The 23,424-nt window shown below is 34.7% G+C and overlaps 1 long non-coding RNA gene across 1 annotated transcript in view; it reads left to right on the forward strand.

The window, feature by feature from the left end:
* Positions 1–4,569: 4,569 nt before the first annotated feature.
* LOC136838369 (uncharacterized) overlaps positions 4,570–23,424 on the forward strand; it is a 64,295-nt gene continuing 45,440 nt past the window's right edge. The window contains exons 1-2 of the long non-coding RNA XR_010852958.1: positions 4,570–5,023; positions 11,004–11,166. This is a non-coding gene — a long non-coding RNA (uncharacterized lncRNA). The remainder of the gene's footprint in view (positions 5,024–11,003; positions 11,167–23,424) is intronic.

A 23,424-nucleotide genomic window follows, 5' to 3' on the forward strand; every position in this document is an offset into this window, starting at 1 on the left:
TTCTTTCTCTTCTTCTCTTTCTATCTCTCTCTCTCTCATCTTTTATATCTCTCTCTCTCTCTCTCTCTAGTTCAAATCAACTTGATGGAATTCAAATTAAAGGCATAATTTTTCATCATAAAGCTCTTTGTACTTTCATAGAGAAGCTTAGGTATAAGATATCAAAAATGATTGAGTAGAATTTCACTTTATTTCTACAGGAACTAAACTCGAAGATAGCTGGCTCTCATCTGTTTTCCCTCTGAATCAGGGGTAGCAGTTGAAAAGGGCCGGATCTCTTAATCTTAGAGAGACGTGAGCAAGAGAGAGAGAGATATAATATTGAAAGAAAAGTTAAGTGAAAGCATCTGGCGTCTTGAAGTAGTATAGGCACTAAATAACATCTACAGTTGATTGGGATTAAGATAAACCTATCTTCAAAGTCATTTTTCTTCTGTTCTTTAGTTTGCCGGTTAGTTAAGAATTTAAAACAGTAGCGTTAGTATTTCTACTTTCAGTTATAAATTACCAACACTTTCATGTAAATTGCTCAAAGAACATTGATTCTACAATCAAGCCTTTTCAGAATTGATGGTAAATCAGTGAAAATGAGATCAAAGGAGACTATAGACCAGTAAGAAAAATTAGATAATGCTCAGTTGTGAAGGTATTCTGACGAAATAAATAAACACGTTTTGGACATATATATAATACTAAAATACGCAGACACTGTAAGATATGGCCAAAGGTTTCAAATATGCAAGCCTCTCTTAATCTTACTAGGACTTGTTGCAACTTAGACACAAATAATATTAAAAGAAAGTTAAGTAAACACATCTGGCACTTGGTATTTAGGCATCTAAGTAACAACATATATTGCTGCCTCCGTTGGATTAACAAGCACCTAGGCCAAGGTTCATGGTTTAATTAATTGTTACAAAGGAGGAAAGACATAAATACAATATTATTAATATAGTAACGTAATTGTTACGAAAAGAGTAAATGGAGCAATCTTAGGTAAAGAAATAATGAGTTACTGTATTCTGATTCTTTATATATATTCAGGAAAATCAATATCCCATTTTGACTTTTAATCATTAACAGGAAATTCATCTGAATATATAATATATTTTGTATTATACCTCGACGATTTGTATTATATTACATGAAGGGTTTAATCGATTTTATTTGTTGGGAACAAAATACATGAATTGGTCTAATTTCAACATTCCTAATTTCATATGAAACTGCGTGATTGAAGCATTACTTCCCGGGCTTTATGTTCCCATAAGTAAGAACATAGGCCTAAATTTATGGTCTCTGTTTATTGCTCACAAAGGATCAAATTCTCTGAAACAAACATGCGTGCTTAATATAGCAACGTGAAATCTTACGAAAAGAGTAAATGGAGGAATCCTAGGTAATAAAGAATGAGTTCCTATATTTATGATTCTTTTATGTTACAAAGTATATAAAACCAAGTGTTCCATATATTTGACTTTAAAATCATTCAAGCAGGAAATTCATCTGAAGACAGTAAATGTTTTGTTTTGCAACCTCGATGACCAACAAGTCATTTATGTATTGAAGGGTTTATGTGAAGATTTTATAGGCATCGAATCCAAAATATTGGTTTATAGATACTGCTGTTTCATATAAAATTTATTTGATAGCATTCCATCCCGGGAACTGTTGTAATGATTGCAGTAAATTATTTTCAATGCTTGTCTGTCTGTGACGAGAACAATCTAGCTACACACACAAATATGTATATATATTTTATATATAAAATGAAAATGCAATATATATAATAAAGATAGCAAAAGAAATATCGATACGAAGATCATAAATTTTCCAATAACATATTGAATCTCAGATTTTTATTTATATTCCTTGAGATTGATTGATAAATTTATATAACTGGTGATGAAAATATATAATGTTAAATACCATAGAATTGTAAATATAATGCCTGTTATAACAAATAAAGTTATTTATTAGACTAAAAGAAAAGAAAAGAGAGAGGATGAATGAAGAATAACAGGAAAATTTATGTCAGAACTCTGATACCTTGATCTAGATTTATCGAAGATTTTCTTGTAAGCATGATAAAATGCAGTATTCAAGATAATTATTTATTTTCTATCCTAGTGATGAAAATGATATAATGCTGAAATGAGCAGATAGATATTATCAAGACAAAATATATATATAATATATAAATATAATGGATAATTTATATATTGTTTACTAAAAGAAATGAAAAGCAACATGAATGAAGATTACTTAATAAATTGGCCATTCAATACGAATTAAAAATTTATCGTTAATAACACTTGTAATTCAGATTTCCATTTTACACCTTAATTAAATGTTTTTTATGTAAACAAATAAGAGTGTTTAATGTCAACGGCACCAAACATAATAAATTATTTTAAAACTCAATTAATCTCTGTTAGTGTTTCGAAAATGTTTATTTAGGCTCACTGAAAAAGACAGAGATTCCAATGATCATTCTTCCACTTTGGGAAGAAAAGCCCCAGAAATGAAAGAAAACTCAATGCCACTGAGACTTGGGATTGTAAAGCTTTCATCTGGTTTAGTGAATGTTTATTGAATGTTTAGCGTGTAAGTATTCAGTGAATGTTTAATGAATGTTTAGGGTTTATTGAATGTTTTGTGAATGTTAGTGTTTGGTGAATATTTAGTGAGTATTTAGGGTTTAGTGAATGTTTAGTGAGTGTTTAGTGTTTAGTGAATGTTTAGTGTGTAAGTATTCAGTCAATGTTTAGTGAGTTTAGGTTTTATTGAATGTTTTGTGAATGTTAGTGTTTAGTGTGCAAGTTATAGAATATTTTGTGAATGTTAGTGTTTAGTGAATGTTTAGTGTGCAAGTATTCAGTGAATGTTTAGTGAGTGTTTAGGGTTTAGTGAATGTTTAGTGTATAAGTGTTTAGTGAGTGTCTAGGGTTTAGTGAATGTTTAGTGAATGTTAGTGTTTAGTGAGTGTCTAGTGTGTAAGTATTCAGTAAATGTTTAGTGAGTGTTTAGGGTTTATTGAATGTTTTATGAATGTTAGTGTTTAGTGAATGTTTAGCATGTAAGTGTTTGGTGAGTGTTTAGGGTTTATTGAATGTTTTGTGAATGTTAGTGTTTAGTGAATGTTTAGTGTGGAAGTATTCAGTGAATGTTTAGTGAATGTTTAGGGTTTAGTGAATGTTAGTGTTTAGTGAATGTTTAGTGTGCAAGTATTCAGTGAATTTTTAGTGAGTGTTTGGGGTTTAGTGAATGTGTATTGTGTAAGTGTTTAGTGTGTGTTTAGGGTTTAGTGTATGTTAGTGTTTAGTGAATGTTTAGTGTGTAAGCATTCAGTGAATGTTTAGTGAGTGTTTAGGGTTTAGTGAATGTTAGCATTTAGTGAATGTTTAGTGTGTAAGTATTAGTGAATGTTTAGTGAGTGTTTAGAGTTTATTAAATGTTTGGTGAATGTTAGTGTTTAGTGAATGTTTAGTGTGCAAGTATTCAGTGAGTATTTAGTGAGTGTTTAGGGTTTAGTGAATGTTTAGTGGGTAAGTGTTAAGTGAGTGTTTAGGGTTTAGTGAATGTTTAGTGAATGTTAGTGTTTAGTGAATGTTTAGTGTTTAGGGTTTAGTGAATGTTTAGTGAATGTAAGTATTTAGTGAATGTTTAGTGAGTGTTTATTGGTTTAGTAGTGTTTAAATGTTTGGTGGGTAAGTGTTTAGTGAGTGTTTAGTGTTTAGTGAATGTTAGTGTTTAGTGAATATTTAGTGTGTAAGCGTTTAGTAAGCGTTTAATGAGTGTTCAGTGATTGTTAATGTTAAATGAGTGTTTAGGAATTTAATGAGCATTTAGGGTTTAGTGAGTATTTAGTGTTTAATGAGTGTTTAGGGTTTAGTGAATGTTTAGTGTATAGTGAGTGCTTAGTGAATGTTTAGTGAGTGTTTGGTGTATAGTGAGCACTTAGTGATTGTTTAGTAAATAGTGAGTGCTTAGTGAATGTTTAGTGAGTGTTTAGTGCTCAATGAATGTTTAGGATTAAGTGAGTGCTTAGTGAATGTTTAGTGAGTGTTTAGGCTATAGTGAGTATTTAGTGAATTTTTAGTGAGTGTTTAGTGTTTCATGAGTGTTTAGTGAGCGTTTAGTGTACAGTAAGTGCCTAGTGTGTTGGGTATTCAGTGACTGTTTAGTGTTATTGAGTGTGTGTATAGTAAGTGTGAGTTTTTAGTGAGTGTGAGTTTATAGTAAGTGTTAGTGTTTTGTGAGTGTAAGTAAATAGTGAGTGTTAGTGTTTAATGATTGTACATTACAGTTTAGTTAATGTCTAGTGACTGTATGCAAAGAAAGTCCTGTAATTTACAGGAAGTATTTATGCTAGGCATTGCTTAGATCCAAGAGCAGATGCTCAGGTCTTGACCACAATGATTGGAGTGTTTAGGTCAACCTGTTTTTGTAAGGTAATTTTTCTTTGTGAAATTTGGTCAAGTAATAATAATAATAATAATAATAATAATAATAATAATAATAATAATAATAATAATAATAATAATAATAATAATAATAATAATAATAAATATTTGAGATTATGTTGATTAGAATGCAAAATTCTGTACTTCAGCTACAATAAACCTCAGAATAGAAATTTTTCGAAATATATTTTATAGTGGTGGTTAATTTAACAGTAAAAAATAACATATTCTTATATTTAAACAAGAAAAAAAAAGTTGCCGAGACCTTTCAATATGGCCGCCCGAGGTCACACGCTCGGCAGTGAGATCGCCACTCTATGTTATTGATGCTCTATGGTACTAATACTGTGCAGTTCGGTGGTCTTCCACCAGGGCGGCGCTGCAGAGCATTGCTTGCGGCCATTTTTAAAAGCTGGGTAAACGCGGAAATTGAAGCAGGATCTTACTGCGATTGCGATTTTTTGTTTTTTAGTTCCTTATTTCAGTGTACAATGCGCAGCTTGTAACTGCCAAAATAGGCACAAGAATTCTTCCAGAGAAAATAAAACATTTCACAGGTAAGCAAAGCATAATGAAGTTTGTTTACATGTAATCTTGTGCTGTTGTCGTTCCGTGTCACATGTTCACTCAAACGTAAGTTGTAGGTGGATGTGGCATAATACATAGCTAAAATAGCCCTCGACTGGCTGAAATCGATGTTTCCGATGCCGTGAGCTTACTATGATAGAGGTGCTAAATGTTTCTTCAGTAATACATCTATCTGAAAGCTTATATATTGCTGTGTATGAGGCTGTCTAGGGCGTGGGGCAGGTGAATGGAACAACCACTGCTCTCTTGGGTAAAGGCGGGAAATTTCAGTTAAACATGGCATGATAGCAATGGTATTGTGGTTTTCTTTCCAGAATACTCTGCATATTTATATAATTTGTTCTAAGCATGCAAATAATGATAATAGCCCAGTGTTTTGGCACTTTCCGGAACTATTTAGCTCAAAAACTTATCCAGCAAAAGCTTAAAATTCCATTTAGTCCCGTCATCCTTAGTGTTGATGACATACGAGGGGCATAAGAGGCTAGCCCAGGCGTACATTTTTTTTTACATTGTTGGGCATTGGAACGATAATTAGATAGAATGAATAAATAAAGGTTACAACAAAATAGTAATTTTGACTGAAATGGAATAAATGTGTGCTTAAAAGAAGGCCAGTAAAATAAGATGTCTGGCAAATTTGTATCAAAGGCCTAGCTTCATTGATCCATGCTTCATGTTTTAGCGGTAAACGGTATGAAAGGTTATTTGTCAATTTACAGACGTAGATATTACTATGGTATCATAATGAAATTGTTTTTATATACATGCAACAAAACTGTACATAGAATAAAGTTGGAATGATAAGGAAAATCTCGTGATTTGAACAGTTTTTGCGTATATGTCTATGTGTGGTGTGGGTTATACTAATGGGATAATCGTAATCATTGAAAGCTTGTCGTTCGTTTGTATTTGATCTGAGTAGATTGTTAAAGGCCGCCATTAACGTTTATTTATACCTCTTTCGTCGGCTTGTGTTGAAATGAACGTTTATGACTTAGTGAAAATCGACGAGTCTGCGCAAATGATCCATATCAAATCGATGAGGGTTTTTGTTTATATAAACGTTCAAATACATTATTGATGAGAAATTGCATCATGATATTTGTCACCGTAACTTTCCGTCCCCAACGATAATTGGCAAACGTTGATTGACAGCCAATCACGTGTTATCAGATTTACTTGTTTTTACATAAGAATGTCAGAATAATGATTTATAAGGCAGATGAATGACTTATCTGTAGATAGCAGCATCATTCTCTGTCAACATTTATATTTTCAGTACATTTGTGGCAACTATAAATGCAATGGTCTACTTCAGATTTTGACATTGTTATAAACCATATACAGTTAAAAACGAGAATAAATAATCGTGAGTATTGTAAAACAAAAAGGTTACTCGCTTATTCAACGATTCGTCTTTTCAATATGTTTGTTTACGTGGGACGAATAATATTCAAACTGATGAAAAAACAAAACCATTTCCAGTCTATTTTTTTCTCAATTCGGCAGTTTTGAAGAAATAGACTAATTTTTAGTTAACAAATCTTAAACTTGGATTGTTTGTTCTAATCGAAAACCATGTAAAATCAAATCAGTATTGGTGATAGGAAGAAAACTGTAGTTTAGTACTATTAAACTTTGAAATGAAAAACAGGCTTATGCCCTTCATGGAACTACTCATTTGGTGAGATGTTATATCAAACCTTATTGCAAAGGGGGCAAATATAAACTCTTAACAAATTTGGGAATGAATGAAAATAATTTCTACGTTTATAGTAAAATCGTGTTTTATGTAATCTGCCATGACTGAAAAAAGTTATCGTTAGGTGAAACTTTAGGGATGGTGACAACGATAGGAAAAAGAATCAATTGGCGGTAAAATTTGCCACATTTAGTTGAGTGGCATGATTCCCTAACCAGATAAAGTCGTCGACTGGGACAGGTTCTGTCAATCATATTTTCAGTAATTAGGCAAATAAATGCTTTGACCGGTTTTGACATTAATATCATTAATCCTTCCAGCAAAAACGATCTAACCAGATCTTAGGTTACCTAACGTCTTTACAACTTGGCTGGCGACAGGACGACTGACCCAAACCGGGGAAAATTATTTCTGTTGCCCTATTCTACGTGAAAAAATAGTTGTATTTTTTTATTTCACAAACCCCTTAACGGCGCTGAATGGCATTCGATTGGAACCCAGTGCCTGGGCTTTGCCCTAAATATTTCATAGATCCATCCTTAAACCTTATTTTACAACTTTAAGAGGAATTAAATAATTCCCGGTATATTAAAAGTTATCTAAATCAGGCCGCGCAGTTAAAGTATTACCCTCTTGGCTTATAGGCTATCTATTGATTAGGCAGCTGTTTTCATTATTTTATCCTTTTTTGAATTGCAATATTCCTCCAAATTAGCGAAAATTACTTTCTTATGGCAGTTCTTTAACAAATCTCTCTAAGTATCGCTCCAAAGCCATAGAATAGAAAGAAATTACTCTGCCAGCCTTTTCTCTCGTTGGTGTACATACAAAACGCTTTCTAATATTTGAAGTATATACAGAAACAATGCAAAATTCTTTACTTCAGGTACAACAGACCTTACACCAATAATACTTCGAAATGCATTGCACAGTAATGATTAACTTACTAGTAAAAGACTACACAATCGTATAATAAGTAAACGATAAGAAAAAAAAAAAAAATCTTGACTTAGTGGTCTTTTGTTTCTCTACACCATAGTACTGTTGATGACGCTATGTAGTTTGCGAGCAGGACATCCCACTGTGTTGCCATGACCCGTTGTCAATGAATGTTAATTTTTCGGGGACAGACGAATTGAAACGTAGAAACTTATACCCTATACGAAATACTCTTATAGCAAAAGCAGAGAGAGAGAAAGAAACACTTAGAGATGACGCAGCTTCGAGGAAAGGTGAGGTAAAAAACGTTAATTAAAATTTGCTTATGAAATCCATGCTGGCGTATACTTGCCTACATTCCAAGAGCAGTGAAATAGGACACAACTACTAAATCTGTTCATCATAGTTATCAAAGAACTATTTCATAATGCATTATCTTTCAACAACACCCGAGATAGAATGAGAGAGAATGCAGCGACTTAGCTGATTAGAAATGAAATTCCCGTTTCTAATTTCATCATGATTAATGAATGTATTGATCTCGATCCAGGATATGAGTACACAATAGTTATCTCAGTCGACAGAAGATAGTGAAATAAATGAAAGATACACACACACACACACAGGCGTTAATTACAAATGCTATTGAAGTCGCATCATTAACTGCAACAAACGAAGTGATCAGCTGTTTGAGGTAATGAGCTAAACGAAGATCTGAATAGGTGACAAGCAGAATTACATTGATGTGATGAAAGTCTGACATTGAGACGAGAAGGAAAGGATGGTTGCATTGATTCTTGAAATATCATGACATCAAACGAGAGCTTTCTTGCATATACGAAAAATATCTTGCTGTTACCAAACGGAATATCTGTTCAATGTTAGTTATATATAAAAACAATCAAGATTGTGGTTCAGTAACAAGAAAATAAATTTTTAAGGGTAACTGAAAAAAGCAAAATGATCTGTTCAATAAAGGAGCATTAGCATTAGGAAAAGTTAACCTGCCAATTTATTATTAATTTTCGAATAAGATCATATAGAAGGAAAGAAGGAGATAAGTGGTCTTTACTGTCTAAAGTATATTGAATAAAGACCAGAAAAACCAAAGTCATGATGAAAGGATTTGAAAATGTCTCATGTAATATTTTGTCCTGCATTTCATTGATGAAGTGCTGAAAAAAAAAAATTCAACAAAAATTACTCTGTTTACAGATAGTCAAGTAAATGGCTTATAATTCTGCTTTTAGGTTTAACGTGGCATTTAACATTTACCAAGTTATTTCATCATTGTTACAACATTTGCACTCAAGATTCGAATTTCTCCTTTTATTTCTTTACACCATATATTTTACTCAATATTCTTTGATTATTATATATATATATAAATATTATATAAATGAATGTTTGTATGTTTATGTTTGTGTGCTATAAATCCGAACTGCTTGACCGATCTAGACGAAATTTGGCACATGGTCAACATTTGACCCAACTTAAATAATAGGGTAGGTTTCAAACCCGTACTTCCCATCCTCCCCCTCTTTCCCATTGTAACTTATATGGTAAATAAACTCTACTGGTTAATCATACTTCATTTCATCTACTCGAGACCAGCAAAACATTATTGAAAATGGTTTTCTTTCCTGTGAGGATTAATTCTGTGTTTGTATCAAGGTTTGTGTTTAGGTTTAGCTTTAGTGGGCGTGTCTAGGTTTAGTGGTGGTGTGTGTTTAGGTTTAGTGGGGATGTGTTTAGGTTTAGTGGTGGTGTGTGTTTGGGTTTAGTGGGGATGTTTGTTTAGGTTTAGGAGGGTGTGTGTTTAGGTTTAGTGGGGTGTGTTTAGATTTTGTGTGAGTGTAGGTTTTGAGGTTGTGTTTAATTTTAGTGGAGGGTGTGTTTAAGTTTGGTGGGAGAGTTATTTAGATTTAGTGGATGGTGTGTGTTTAGGTTTTTAGTATTTAGGGTGCATTTAGGTTTTAGTAAGGGGGGTGTGTAGGTTTAGTGGGGAATGTTTGATTTGGGTTTAGTTTTGGGGTGTGTTTTGGTTTAGTGGGGGTGTGTTTTGATTTAGTGGGTGGTGTGTTTAGGATTTTGGGGGTGTTTAGGGTGGTGTGTTTAGATTAGTGGGGTGTGTGTTTAGCTTTAGTAGTGGGCATGTGTTTAGGTTTAGTGAGGGTTCATTTAGGTTTAGTTAGTGGGGTGCATGGAGGTTTAGTGGGGGGTGTTTAGATTTAGTGGGGTGTGTGTTTTGATTTTAGTAGTGGGCATGTGTTTAGGTTTAATGGGGGTTCATTTAGGTTTAGGTTTGAGTGGGTGCATTTAGGGGGGTGTGTTTAGGTTTAGTGGGGGTGTGTGTTTAGGTTTAGTTGGGGTTTAAGTTTGTTTTTACAGTTTGGGGGTGCATTTAGGTTTAGTGAGAGGTGTGTTTAGGTTTTGTGGGTGGTGTTTGTTTAGGTTTAGTGGGGGTGTGTTTAGGTTTAGTAGAGGGTGCATTTAGGTTTAATGGGATGGGTGTTTATGTATAGTGGAGGATGTGCTTAGGTTTGGTGGGAGGGGTGCTGAGGTTTAATGGTGGATGTGTTTAGGTTTAGTTGGGGTGATTTGTTTGGGGTGTGTTTTTTATGGTTTTGTTAGTGGGTGTGTTTAGGTTTAGTGGGGTGTGTTTCAATTCAGGGTGATGTTTAGGTATAGTGGGGTGTGTTTAGGTTTAGTTTGGGATGTTTGTTTTGGTTTAGTGGGTGGTGCAGTTAAGTTCAGTGTGTTTGGTGTGTGTTAATGTTTGTTTGGGCGTGTGTTTAGGTTTGGTGGACAGTGTGGTTAGGTTTACTGGGGTGTATTCTGTTTTAGTGGGGGTGTGTTTATGTTTAGTTGGGTGATGTGTTTAGGTTTAGTGGGAGGGTGTTTTAGGTTTAGTGGACAGTGTTTTTAGGTTTAATGGGGTGTGTTTTTGATTTAGGGGGTGTTTAGGTTTAGTGGGGTGGATTTAGGTTTGTCCGGGATGTTTAGGTTTTAGGGGACATGTTAATCCTAACCACGCCATTCATCAATAATGCTAGGCGTCTCCTGAAATCATCATTTAAATATTCTACTCTCAGCGGATAGCTGCTGAGAAATTCCATTTCCTTGTCTTTGACCCTAGGCTATAAAAACTTTCCGCCCAGAGACCAAGCGGCGGTTACATTCAGCGTTAATTCCAGCTCAGAAATACAGCAAGTGGAGCAGAACTGAAGGGGTGGGTAATCAAATGTTCTATTATTTTTCCAGTGAGCGAGTTCAAACTTATGTAGGTGTCATTTTAATTTCAGACATAACTGCAAGGCGTGTTGTCGATTCTGAGGAAGATATCCAATAAGCCACTGGGAAGAAATGTGACTCCGTTGTCGTTAAGAAGATATTAGAAAGGAATTTAAGACGAATTGTGGAGACCACGAAGACACTCTTCGATAAAATTAACACGTTCACAAGGAGGTAGGAAACAAATTCTTGTACAGTAATATTTTCTACACCTACTGAATATCTAATACGACTTCAACAGGGTGTTTAGAGGACACGATTACCTGATAGATGGTGTATTCAACTTGTCTGATAAATACCAGAAAGTTTGCTTTACACCCTGGAATTTGTTTATTATTTTCTTTTGAAGAATTAGTTTGTCGTCGACGTTTTCTAATTCCTGTTTAAAGATATTTGATATTTTATTAAAAAAATATGCTCCTTAGCCAATGTAGTAAAGAACAATAAGTAATAAAAGATGTGAGATTAGCATATAGGCAGTGAGGATGAATAATGGTATGTTAAAAGATGAATAATAGAGTGATTTAAAAGATGTTGGAAAATCTCAGCAGAAGTTTGGCAAGTTTAATTCATGATGATAACCTGCCACATCCAAAGAGATGCTTTTTCTATCCTCAAAAAAAAAGGAAAGCAATTTACATATATTTTTTTTTTCAATCGGAGGTTAGGAAGAAAATATTTGAAAATAAAATTCCTTAGACATACAACAAAATCTTAGCCAAAAACAGTACCCGACTTTGCTCACAAAATCAGCAACCCACCCAATTCTTCAAATCTTAAAAAGTTCTTTATTTTATAACCTAGGCAAAGTTTTTTTTTAGCGAAGATTCATTAAGCATAAAGTAAAAAACTTCCATAACTCTGCCATCAAACTTTGAAACTCCCAACTTCCCTCTTCATTAATTTTATTTTATGCCAAAAGTACTTTATTTTAAAGGAATATCTTCTTACCTCACGGGATAACATAGTTTTCTATGTAGAGTCGGAGGTTTAGATTGTAATCTTTTACTAATATTATTATGTAAGTGGATACCATTATACGTAGGATCTGTTAAACCTTAACCTAAAGAAATAGTACTCTAATAGTGCTAATGACAAATGAACAGAGTTCTTAAAGTTTAAATATTTTGAAGCCGTTTTAATGGATGAGAGTTGCGAAGTGGATTTTTTATTCACGTTTCTTTCGTCATTCATTTCACCCATGTTAATTAACATTTTTCTAAATCCACCATTCACTGTTTGATCCTATTTCTTGTCTGTCTCTCCCCCATCCACAATCTTTTCCTTTGCCAGCTACTCATCTTTTCTTGGTGCGGGACTTAGAATATTCTGGCACCCTTTCTCGTATGGGAAAGGGAAGGTCGGACCTCTGTCTTCCAGATGATTTGGCAGAAGGTTAGGGAAAGGTGGCTGACAGAAAGACAATGTTCTAGTGGATAGCAAATGAAGGAGTTAGCTTAGTGTTTTCTATTTTTGAAAGGTCTTGGTAACATTTTTCTGACATTTTTTTAACATAATCGTATAAATTCTTCGGTGATGTTTTTTATAGCCTCTCATGAGTGCTTCCGTTCCTGTGTGAAGATGAAATCAGGAAAATATTGATAATCTTTAATTGCTTTATGATATGGTCATAATTAAACGAATGGTACCCAATCACTTTAGGAAATGTATGCAGGATGAAAACTCCCTTAAAAAGGCCATTTTTGTTGTATTGTGGAAATTACGACATATTGCTAATATTCTCAAGAATTTTCTTGTGGAGAAAAAAATAATAAATAAAAAATCAGTTATTATGTTTATTTGTTGGCTTTCATCTTCGATGAGACTTGCCAATTGTTGAATTCTATAGGAATACGTTTCAGTTGCTCCGAGTTTTCGTTTATATTTCTTTAATAGTTCCTGAGTATGTACGTGCTCAGAAGTGGAGACGTCCTTGAATATTCGTTTGGATGATTGCCGCTGACATTTCGATGGTCGTTCATTAATATGCCAGATGTCGTGGTACCTAAATTCTCTTATCTTTTTTTCGAAAATTCTGATTGCAGTATCCATTTTTCTAGCAAAATGTCTTTTTTTTCATAGAAAATGATATCTAAGGCTTGAGAAATTGTTGATAGCAGTGAACATTTCGTTTTAATACCCATTAATTGCACGTGGAAACGTTTTGTTAATGTTGTGGTTGATATCAGAAAAAAGTATTTTCATTATTCATTTTGTAAAATATCGTTTTTAAGTGAAAGAAAATTTTACGGACTCTAAAAGAAGATGAGAGAGACGTAAGCAAAAACTAACAGAGATACTGATAGCAAAAGAGAGAGAGAGAGAGAGAGAGAGAGAGAGAGAGAGAGAGAGAGAGAGAGAGAGAGCTGCAGAAGCTCTTGATAATGAATGGACTGCTGAATTGCTTTCCGTCTGGTGTAATTATCTTACTTTCTGTACACTTGCTCCACATAAACAAGATTTTCTTTGTTAGACCAAAGAAAACAGACCCAGGCAAAGAAATCGGGTCCCCTTACGGAAGGGTTAGAGCTCTATAGAAGAAGAGGTTGTGTCGTCAGTGCCTAGATAAATTGCCTTTGATTCATCCCCTTTGAAAGGAAAGAAATGATAAAGAGTTCTCCCAAGAAAGCCATATTCTATTCAAAGGTGTTTTCTTTTGCTTTGGTGTGGATTTAACGGTGAATATATAACATTCACAAGACACTTTAGGTTTTCTTTCTCAGAAGTAAATATAGAAAATATTGAGTATTGGTTTCGTAATCTTTATTAGAGAGAATGACAACGCAACAAGATCCGAAATCAAGTAGGCAGAAATTATGACCCATGGAAGTTTAATTCTACTATATTTTGCATTTTGATTTAAATACGCTGCCGAAATTAACCTCGATGAGAGCACAGAAAATTCGAAACTAAATGTGAGCAACAGCGCATAACCAGGAGGCTTCAGCAGAAAATTACTTAGGAATTTGGATCATTAACATGAATATGGACAGGGCAGGAGGTAAGAGGGCGATCATTCTTCTAAAGAAGAACAGAAACCATAAAAAAAAAAATTAATAAGGAGAGATGCTCTTAGCAATAAAAGGGAGACAGGAGATCTTGCTTCTCTGGAAATATTAGGAAAAAAAAAAACATCAGGTGTAAAGCATTTGTTAAGTTTCACTTAGGCAAGAAAAATCCCGGAAGATGCATTCCAGCAGCATATATTTTGTCCTTGGTCTAATGACAATAACGATAAAGGCCTAAGACAAACAAGGTTTACATAACAGTTTCATTTTGCGTCACTTTCATGAAAATTATCTTGACAAATGAATAATTTCGCAATGGAGAGATACAAATATGATACGTTTATTCCAGTAGTATAAAATCTAGAAATAACAGATTCATTCCGTAAGTAGGACTATTGCGAATCATCAAAGAGCAAGGTCTGGGCAAGGGACTGTGATAGCAATTAATCAAACGCTCATATAAAGTATGCTCGAATCCAGTTCAAGAAGGGAGAGTTTCTTCAGTGAGTTCCCACTCGGGATTTAAGACTTTCAGTAGAAAGAGCTTCCAGAAGGTATGAGGAAATCGAGAAGTTGAGAAATCACTGTCGTAAAAATTGAGGTTTTATATTGACTTGGAGAATTTCCATTAGTTTGGTAATCATTAATTTCATCAAATCATACTCACTCTTTATCTTTGCAATACAGAAATATAAGGTACTTTGGTAATATTTAGCAATACTTTATTTCCACTTAAAACTTGAACCTCAAATTATTAATAGGTTCTTAAATGTCATATTTAAATGTACATGACTTTCATAAATAGCTTAAATTTATTCCTTTTTTTTATCCACTTCATTATGTTTTCAATGCCTAGGCAAGTTGTAAAATGAAAATATATGATTATTCTTAGATATTTATAAAATAGCGGTATTCGAAAAGTGCGAAAGTTTTAAACATAACGGAAATTATGTGGAGCGTGCATTTTCATACTTTTCATTTCAAGGTGGTGTTTGTTGTAGGTACTGTTACAATTATAACTAGTAGTAGTGGTAGAAGTAGTAGTAGTGGTAGCAGTAGTAGAGCAGTAGTAGTAGTAGTAGTAGTAGTAGTAGTAGTAGTAGTAAAATTAATGACCTTTATGATAATACTGTATAAGACTTTGATGTAACTGTGATACTGTATTAGGTTATAGTTTGCATCTTCATAAATATTTCACGCTATACATTAGATTGTTTGTGAAAATACTTGTTTCAATAATAATTAGCAATAAGATAAAGTAGGCATAAAGTATCGAAGACTGTAATTTCACATTAGACCCGACAGTATCTCTTGTTTCTCTGATTTTTCCAATTTCCGAAGCACAGGAAGCAAAGAAACGCATGTTGCATCCCCACCCCAAGCCATCATCTTTCGCGCAGAAAAACAAACATCTCTCAGTGAAGGAATTCTGAATGAAAAAGGTTAATTAACTATCTCTTCTTTACATAATCGAGTTTTCGGACTGGTGAAATGAGCATTATAAACTTCTTTCCTCCCGTATCTGAAGGGGGGGAACTGGAGAAAAATTGCCTATATATTTTGCGACACTTCTTTCCGCTTTAATTAGAGGGAACTGAATTTCCGTCTTGAGGGAATTAGTCAAGGGATACTACACACACACACACACACACACACACACACAGAGAAATGTACTGGTGGAAGAAATAGAACACAAGCCATGCAGGTAAATAGGAGAGAGAGAGAGAGAGAGAGAGAGAGAGAGAGAGAGAGAGAGAGAGAATAGACTGTATCACAAAACCTGTGAAGGAAAGCAAGGATAAAGAGAGAGAGAGAGAGAGAGAGAGAGAGAGAGAGAGACTTTGACAAGCAAAAAGAGAGAGGAGAGAGAGAGAGAGAGAGAGAGAGAGAGAGAGAGAGAGAGAGAGAGAACATCACTTCCCTATGTGTGCAGAAACTTTGATGGTTCCAATCTCAGTATACGTGCCTTTAGTGACACGGAACGATTTCTAAACCATTTACTTAGAAATTTGATGTTTTAGTTACATGTATGATTAAGTTATGGTGCTGCAATCCTAAAGTTATTCATTTTACTAATAGATTCTTTAAAAAGACTTCGTCATTATTTTCAGTAATTAATTAAATCGAGTACTCGAATCCTTGTGCAGCTTGTAACTTACTGTGAATTATGAAGAAACACATCGTTTTGAGACACACAGCTCCATTTCTGAATAAAGATCACACACTCTTACAAGAGCTGCGGAAACGCATTGAGCTTTCACGGCCTCGTTCTCCGGATTTTAACGTTTATTCAAGATCGATTTCCCTTTTCCCTTTCCATCTTTTTTCCTGCATTTGGTGAGAGATGAGTCGGTCTTATACAAAGGCCGTTTTATTTTTAGTTTTCTGTAAAAGAAAACTATTGAGATGGCTTTTTCTGTCCGTCCGCACTTTATCTGCCCACCCCCCTCATATCTTGAAAGCTGCTGAGGCTAGAGGGCTGCAAATTGGTATGTTGATTATCCACCCTCCAATCATCAAACTTACCAAATTGCAGCCCTCTAGCCCTAGTAGTTTTTATTTTATTTAAGGTTAAAGTTATCCATAATCGTGCGTCTGGCAACGACATAGGACAGGCCACCACCGGCCGGTGGTTAAAGATTCATGGGCCGCGGTTCATACAGCATTATACCGAGACCACCGAAAGATAGATCTGTTCTCGGTGTCCTTGATTATACGCTGTAGAGACAATTCGATTGCTCCGAAGAAACTTCGACGCATTTTTTACTTGTTTCCTTTTCTTATGGTAGCATTTAGGTCGTCACAGTCTCGCTTCTTTTTATATTTGTTTCTCTGTTTCTCTCGAGCGTGAAGGAGCCTTTTGTAGCTGCAATGTTGAATTACTTGTCAAAGAGTGAAAACACTTTATGAATATCAGCCAAGGGGGCTTCAAATTCAGTTACTGGGATGTATGAGGTAGGAATGGTACGTCAGCATGCGCAGATGAAGGATACCTTGCATATATCCTTCCATTATCTTAACACTTGGCACGACTGAATTTATACTTCTTTGAATATTCCTCGAAAGACAGACGTTTCGTGATATAAATTATAATGTACCTCGGTGCTTTTCATTGATTTATTTTACTCATAATTAGAATATTTCCACTTTAAAAAGAAATACCATTTTGGATGTCTTGAAGGCTGGATTTTATTATGCTCTTATCTATATGGCTTACGCGTGCAAGCTTCCAAAACGAGAAGTCGTAGGTTAATGACCTTCTAGCGAAGAGATCATAAAAGCAAGGGGCTCTCATCTGTATTGCATGAGCAGATCTCCCCAGTCCCTATTTTGTAGCTTAAACATGTCTTTTAGATTATTAAGTTATAAATGAGATTTTTGTTGACCATTCAAGTTTAATCATATATGAAATTAGTCTTGAGTCTTTTAAAGTTTATCCATGTTCCTAAATTAATACATAAAAGTTAAACCTGGTTTCCCGTTCTATGTTGATGTAGATGCAGTCACTGGTAAACTCATACATGCATACATACATATAATACATTCATCCTTAAAAATACACACGTGCACGTGCACACACACATGCATATATATATATATATACACACATATATACATATATATATATATATATATATATATATATATATATATATATATATATATATATATATATATATATATATATATATATATATATACACACACACACACACACACTAGCTGACCAACCCGGCGTTGTCTGGGAAAACTCTCAATGGCAGCTGATCATTTACCTTAGAAAGGAAGTAACACGTGTTGTGGTTTTGGTTAACATGGTTATTTAAAGCAATGAATTCAAGACGGTTGCATTTATTTATTTATTTATGTATTTATATATTTATGTATTTATTTTTATTTATTAATATTTCCGAGACCCACACATCAAACAGTAATATTCACATCAACTGCATGTTCTACATCTATTCGTAAATAACGTTGACCCACGGATTAGCCCACAGAAGATATATCTATTTATTTATTTTTATTTATTTATTTTAAACTTTGGTTTTATTGAACTGCCATTTTTGTTAGAATAAGTATTGGCATCAAAAAAACATTTTTGGCAGAAGTATTTTCTGTTTGATTGTAATCGTAAATTATAAAAAACTACATTAATATTTGAGAACATGGCGGTGATAAGAATACAGTAACAGTACAGTACATATATTTTCAGTAAACTACGATGTTCGCATATACTACAAAAAAAAAAATTGTCGAACTATTGTCAGGGAGATAAATAATGTTGTGGTTGACATGCAATATTTAATGTTGTGGAAACCGTGACTGGAACATTTTCTCTCATCTCAGCTTCGGTTACTACAGAAAACAGATCTCTTTGCATCTCTTGTTATGTCTGTTCTTGTCTGTCTGTCACGTGGGTACGGGTTTGAAACCTACCCTATTATCTAAGTTGGGTCAAATGATGGCCACGTGCCAAATTTTGTTTAGAGCGTTTGTCAAGTGGTTCGGATTTCTGTAGCACACAAACTTACAAACATACAAACATTCACTTTTATAATAAGACTAGCTGACCAACCCATGCTGCCAGGAAAACTGAATGACAGTCTATGTGTCTGGGGGAGGAGGAAAGAGGGGACTGGGAAGGGGAGGGGAGGGGAAGGAAGAGGGAAGGGGAGGGGAAGGTGTAGGGACAGGCTGAAGGGACTTTCTACTTTTTCATATGAATATTCACCCTTTGAACAATCATGGGGGAGGGGTTAACTGTGATGACAGTCTGACTGACAGTTGACTCCCTTTTTCATGTGAATATTCACCCTTTGAACAATTATGGGTGAACTTTGACAGGTATTACTGTGGTGACTGTCCTTTTATCCATGTATTACTGTGCTGTATTACTGTGGTGACTGTCCCTTTATCCAGGTATTACTGTGATGACTGTCCCTTTTATCCAGAAATTACTGTGGTGACTGTCCCTTTTATCCAGGTGACTGTCCCTTTTATCCAGGTATTACTGTGGTGACTGCCCCCTTTATCAGGTATTACATTACTGTCCTTTATCAGGTATTACTGTGGTGACTGTCCCTTTTATCCAGGTATTACTGTTGTGACTGTCCCCTTTATCGAGGTATTACTGTGTTGTCTGTCCCTTTTAACCTGTATTACTGTGGCTGTCTGTTTTATCCAGATATTACTGTATTGTTAGTTCCTGTTATCCAGGTATTACTGTGGTGACTGTCGCTTTCATCCAGGTATTACTGTGGTGACTGACCCTTTTATCTAGTTATTACTGTGGTGACTGTCCCTTTTTCCATTAGGTCTCTGTCCCTTTTATCCAGGTATTACTGTGGTGACTGTCCATTTTATCCCCCTTTATCCATTCCTTTATCCAGGTATTACTGTGGTGACTGTCCCTTTTATCCAGTCTATTATTACTGGTGACTGTCCCCTTTATCCAGGTATTACTGTGGTGCTGTCCATTTTATCCAGGTATTACTGTATTGTCCTTTTTCCTGTGACTGTCCCCAGGTATTTCTGTGGCGACTGTCCCGTTTATCCAGGTATTACTGTGTTGTCTGACACATTTAACCAGGTATTACTGTACTTATTGTCACCTTTAACTAGGTATTGCTGTGCTGTCTGTCCCTTTTACCCAGGCATTACTGTGGTGACTGTCCCTTTTATCCAGATATTACTGTGGTGACTGTCCCTTTTATCCAGATATTACTGTGCTGTCTGTCCCTTTTATCCAGATATTATTACTGTCCTTTTATCCAGAGATATTACTGTGCTGACTGTCCCTTTTATCCAGATATTACTGTGCTGTCTGTCCCCTTTATCCAGATATTACTGTGTTGCCTGTCCTTTTTATCTAGGTATACTATGGTGACTGAAAAACATTTATTACAATAGTATATTTCTATGGTCTCGAGTACATGAAATGAGGTATGATCAACCAGTAGAGTTTATTTACCTCATACGTTACAAATGGAAGGGGAAGGGGTTGGAGAAAGGGGAAGAGGGAAGAGGGGGTGGGTAGGTTTGAAAACTACCCTATTATCAAAATTGGGTCAGATGATGGCCACGTGCCAAATTCTGTCTAGATCAGTCAAGCGGTTCGGATTTCTATAGCGCACAACACATAGCCAAACAAACATTCACTTTTATATATAAGATATATAGCTTTGATGGCAAACCAGATTATAGTGACGTTCAGAAACTAACTACGTATTGACCTTTTGAATGATTGGATTTATGCCAAACTTTCTCAACATATAATGCAACTGGCTTCAGTTTCCTACCCCCGTGCCTATCATCTTCAAGATTGCATGTTGAACGTGCCTAACTGGAACAAGGCTAATCTGGCTGATATTCCAGACTTCACACGTAAAGGTCGGAAAGTGATAGTAAAGGACAAATGTAGATTGACTGGGCTAAAGGTGATATGATATCACCGACAAGGATAGATAATTTGCCTGATAAAAATCTTGAGACTTAAAGTGAAGAATATGACACTGAAATAGATCATGTTAACGTTGTAATATGGAAGAACATGATATAAGAAAATATTTCCTCCACGAGGGAATAACTAAGGAAAAAATTGTTCATATCTTTACTATACTATATGGAATTTATCTTTCCGCATGTACTTAACCATAAAAAAATGTCACCTGATGTTTAAATAAATAGGAGAAGAGAATAAATTTTGGAATATAAGAATTTAAGCGACAGAAGCATAACTCGAAGGCTACTTTAATTCAGTCATTTGGAAATTAATTTGCTAATTAACTAGATATTCAACTGATGTATCAAAAAATGTAAATATAGTCTGATTCATTGTTCGTCCTTTCTGTGACTAGCGACAGTTCTCATCCTCCCTCCTCTTTACATTTACTGTACATACATGCATCACCTGTTGGTTAAGAGCCGAGTGATGAATAATAAAATTATTGAAAGACACTGATCATATATTCCATTTGTTAATCTGATTGAGGAATGTGTTATGAATAAGTTTTACACATATTTTTTTTGGAAATGAATGCACGGGAGGATAGTAATGGCAAATAATAGTTATAAGATAGGAAATATTCGTAAAAAGCAAATTATTCTTATTGATATTTTCCTCCATGATTAGAGAGTCGTTATAACGTAACAGGAAACAGAAAAAAACAGTGAAGAAGAAGGGAAAGTTTTAACTAAAATTTTACGACGAAACCTTACGATATTACCTTCGAGAGATTTTTCACCTCCTCTTTCTTTCAGCTTTATTGTTATTCGCTTATTTCCTGCACGTTGTTATGCTAAGTTACAAATTTTCCAAAATAATAGAAACTAAAACAAGCTAGAATTAAAAATGTCAAGTGAATGAGCTGTTAGGTGTTAAAACCCGAGAGAAGTTATTGCAACACTTGGGAGGCGAGAGGAAAGGCCTAAGAAGGTAATGTGTGTAGTAATAATGACTCTCCTTTATGTCATTAAAGCCCACCAGTTGCCTCTTCAGGTCGAGTAAGGGGACCAGCTAGCCTCAGTGGTTTTTCGTCTATTGTCTTTACTTTTTTTTTTTACTGTTTTGAGAAGTAGCAGAACCTGGTGAAAACTAATATGTAGATAGAAAACTTCATAAACCCAAGATATTGTGTCATGTAATAGGTCAAATATTTAGCGAGTGGGTTGTACAAAAATCAGGTCATTTTACTGTTGAAGAAAAGATGAAGATACACAAAAGTTATGATAGAATGGAAGGATTGAAAACATGACTGTAAATTTCAATCATGACGAGTGCATTCCATAAGGAATTGTTATGAGCCTTAAAAGGAGTGAAAGGATGAAAATAGGAGGTGTTTAAAGAAGAGGAAGTGAGAGAGAATAGAATTCAATATCCAGTAATTTTGGGAGGGGATGCAAAGAGGTAAATATTGCAGTGTGCGTTTAGAGGTTCAGTGCACTGCTGATGAGCCTTTGTGTAAGCGCAAGAAGCGGCTGATATTGTAGATGCTTTCTTCTTAAGGGTTTAGCCTATGAATCAGCAATTAAAGTATGAATATATAGATGTCCAATCTCTCTCTCTCTCTCTCTCTCTCTCTCTCTCTCTCTCTCTCTCTCTCTCTCTCTCTCTCTCTCTCTCTCTCTCCTTCCCCCTTCACGGTAAACGGCATGAATATAAACACAAATATTCTTGTAACTAAAATAAAAATCAATACTAATGTTATAGGTTATTTAAAAACTTTAAAGATTCACCCAATACGAATTTAAATATCAAAATACAAATGACTTTCCTACATCTGTTTTAAAATGAATCTAATATGAAATTATTTTATTATAAATGAAATTTTTTTATCAACGCCAGTACATGCTGTGCTGACGCTACTAAATGAATACTATCCTCATAAAGGTTCATATAAAACTAGCGCAGTTAAAATCAAGTATCTATATTTTTACTGTATACGATTATCTTCTCTCTCTCTCTCTCTCTCTCTCTCTCTCTCTCTCTCTCTCTCTCTCTCTCTCTCTGTAATCAAATATATTATGCAAAAGATTACTGGATTATAATATGATTATGTGTACCTTTATCTTGCAGCAAACAAGACTAAACGCGGTTAAAACTTCGTATTCATTCTATCTTTGAGGTGTACTGGGTAAATAATCGTGTCAATAAATGGAATTAGAATTATTATGCAAATTAAAACAAACCTCAATTGTTATTATTATTACTCGATCGGTGATAATATCAGTAGTGGTGAGGATACTAAAATATTTTACAAAGTTACAATATTAGATTTAGATGTGTCACCTATAAAAGTAAATTCCATCTTCATCGACATTTTTTCTTGCCTTTACCATCATATGAATCCTAAATATCCTATTACATAGGCCTGTGAAACCCCTTTTGCAAATAAATATGAAGTGTATTTTCTTCCATAATGCCGCAGGAGTTTTCCCATCATATTTCAAAAGCTTATGTCAGTTACATCATCTCTCTCTCTCTCTCTCTCTCTCTCTCTCTCTCTCTCTCTCTCTCTCTCTCTCTCTCTCTCTCAAGTAAGAGGATTCTTCATCTCAAAACAAAACAACAATGAGCAAACAAATGACAAAAATTTCAGGAGCCTAAGTGAGGGTTCTGCAAAATCGGAAATCAATAATGCCTATTGTCTACGGTATATTCATGACTCCTCGAAGCCTGACCCTGAGGTCGAGTGCCGTTGGAATGCTCTCTGAAGATCTGTTAATGGATTTTTCTTTTCCTTTCTCATTGTTTCTTGCTCTTCGTATTCTCGAGCTTTGGAGTGGATGAGTTATCAATGACTAATTTTCCAAATAATTGGACTTCGATATTTCATTTTCCAATTTCTTCTTTTTTCCCACAATGACTTCCATAACCGTTCATTTTTTTTTTATTCCTGCGGGCATAGCCACGTGATAAGTG

Source organism: Macrobrachium rosenbergii, chromosome 4 (assembly GCF_040412425.1).
Source record: "Macrobrachium rosenbergii isolate ZJJX-2024 chromosome 4, ASM4041242v1, whole genome shotgun sequence".
Classification (NCBI taxonomy): Eukaryota; Metazoa; Arthropoda; class Malacostraca; order Decapoda; family Palaemonidae; genus Macrobrachium; species Macrobrachium rosenbergii.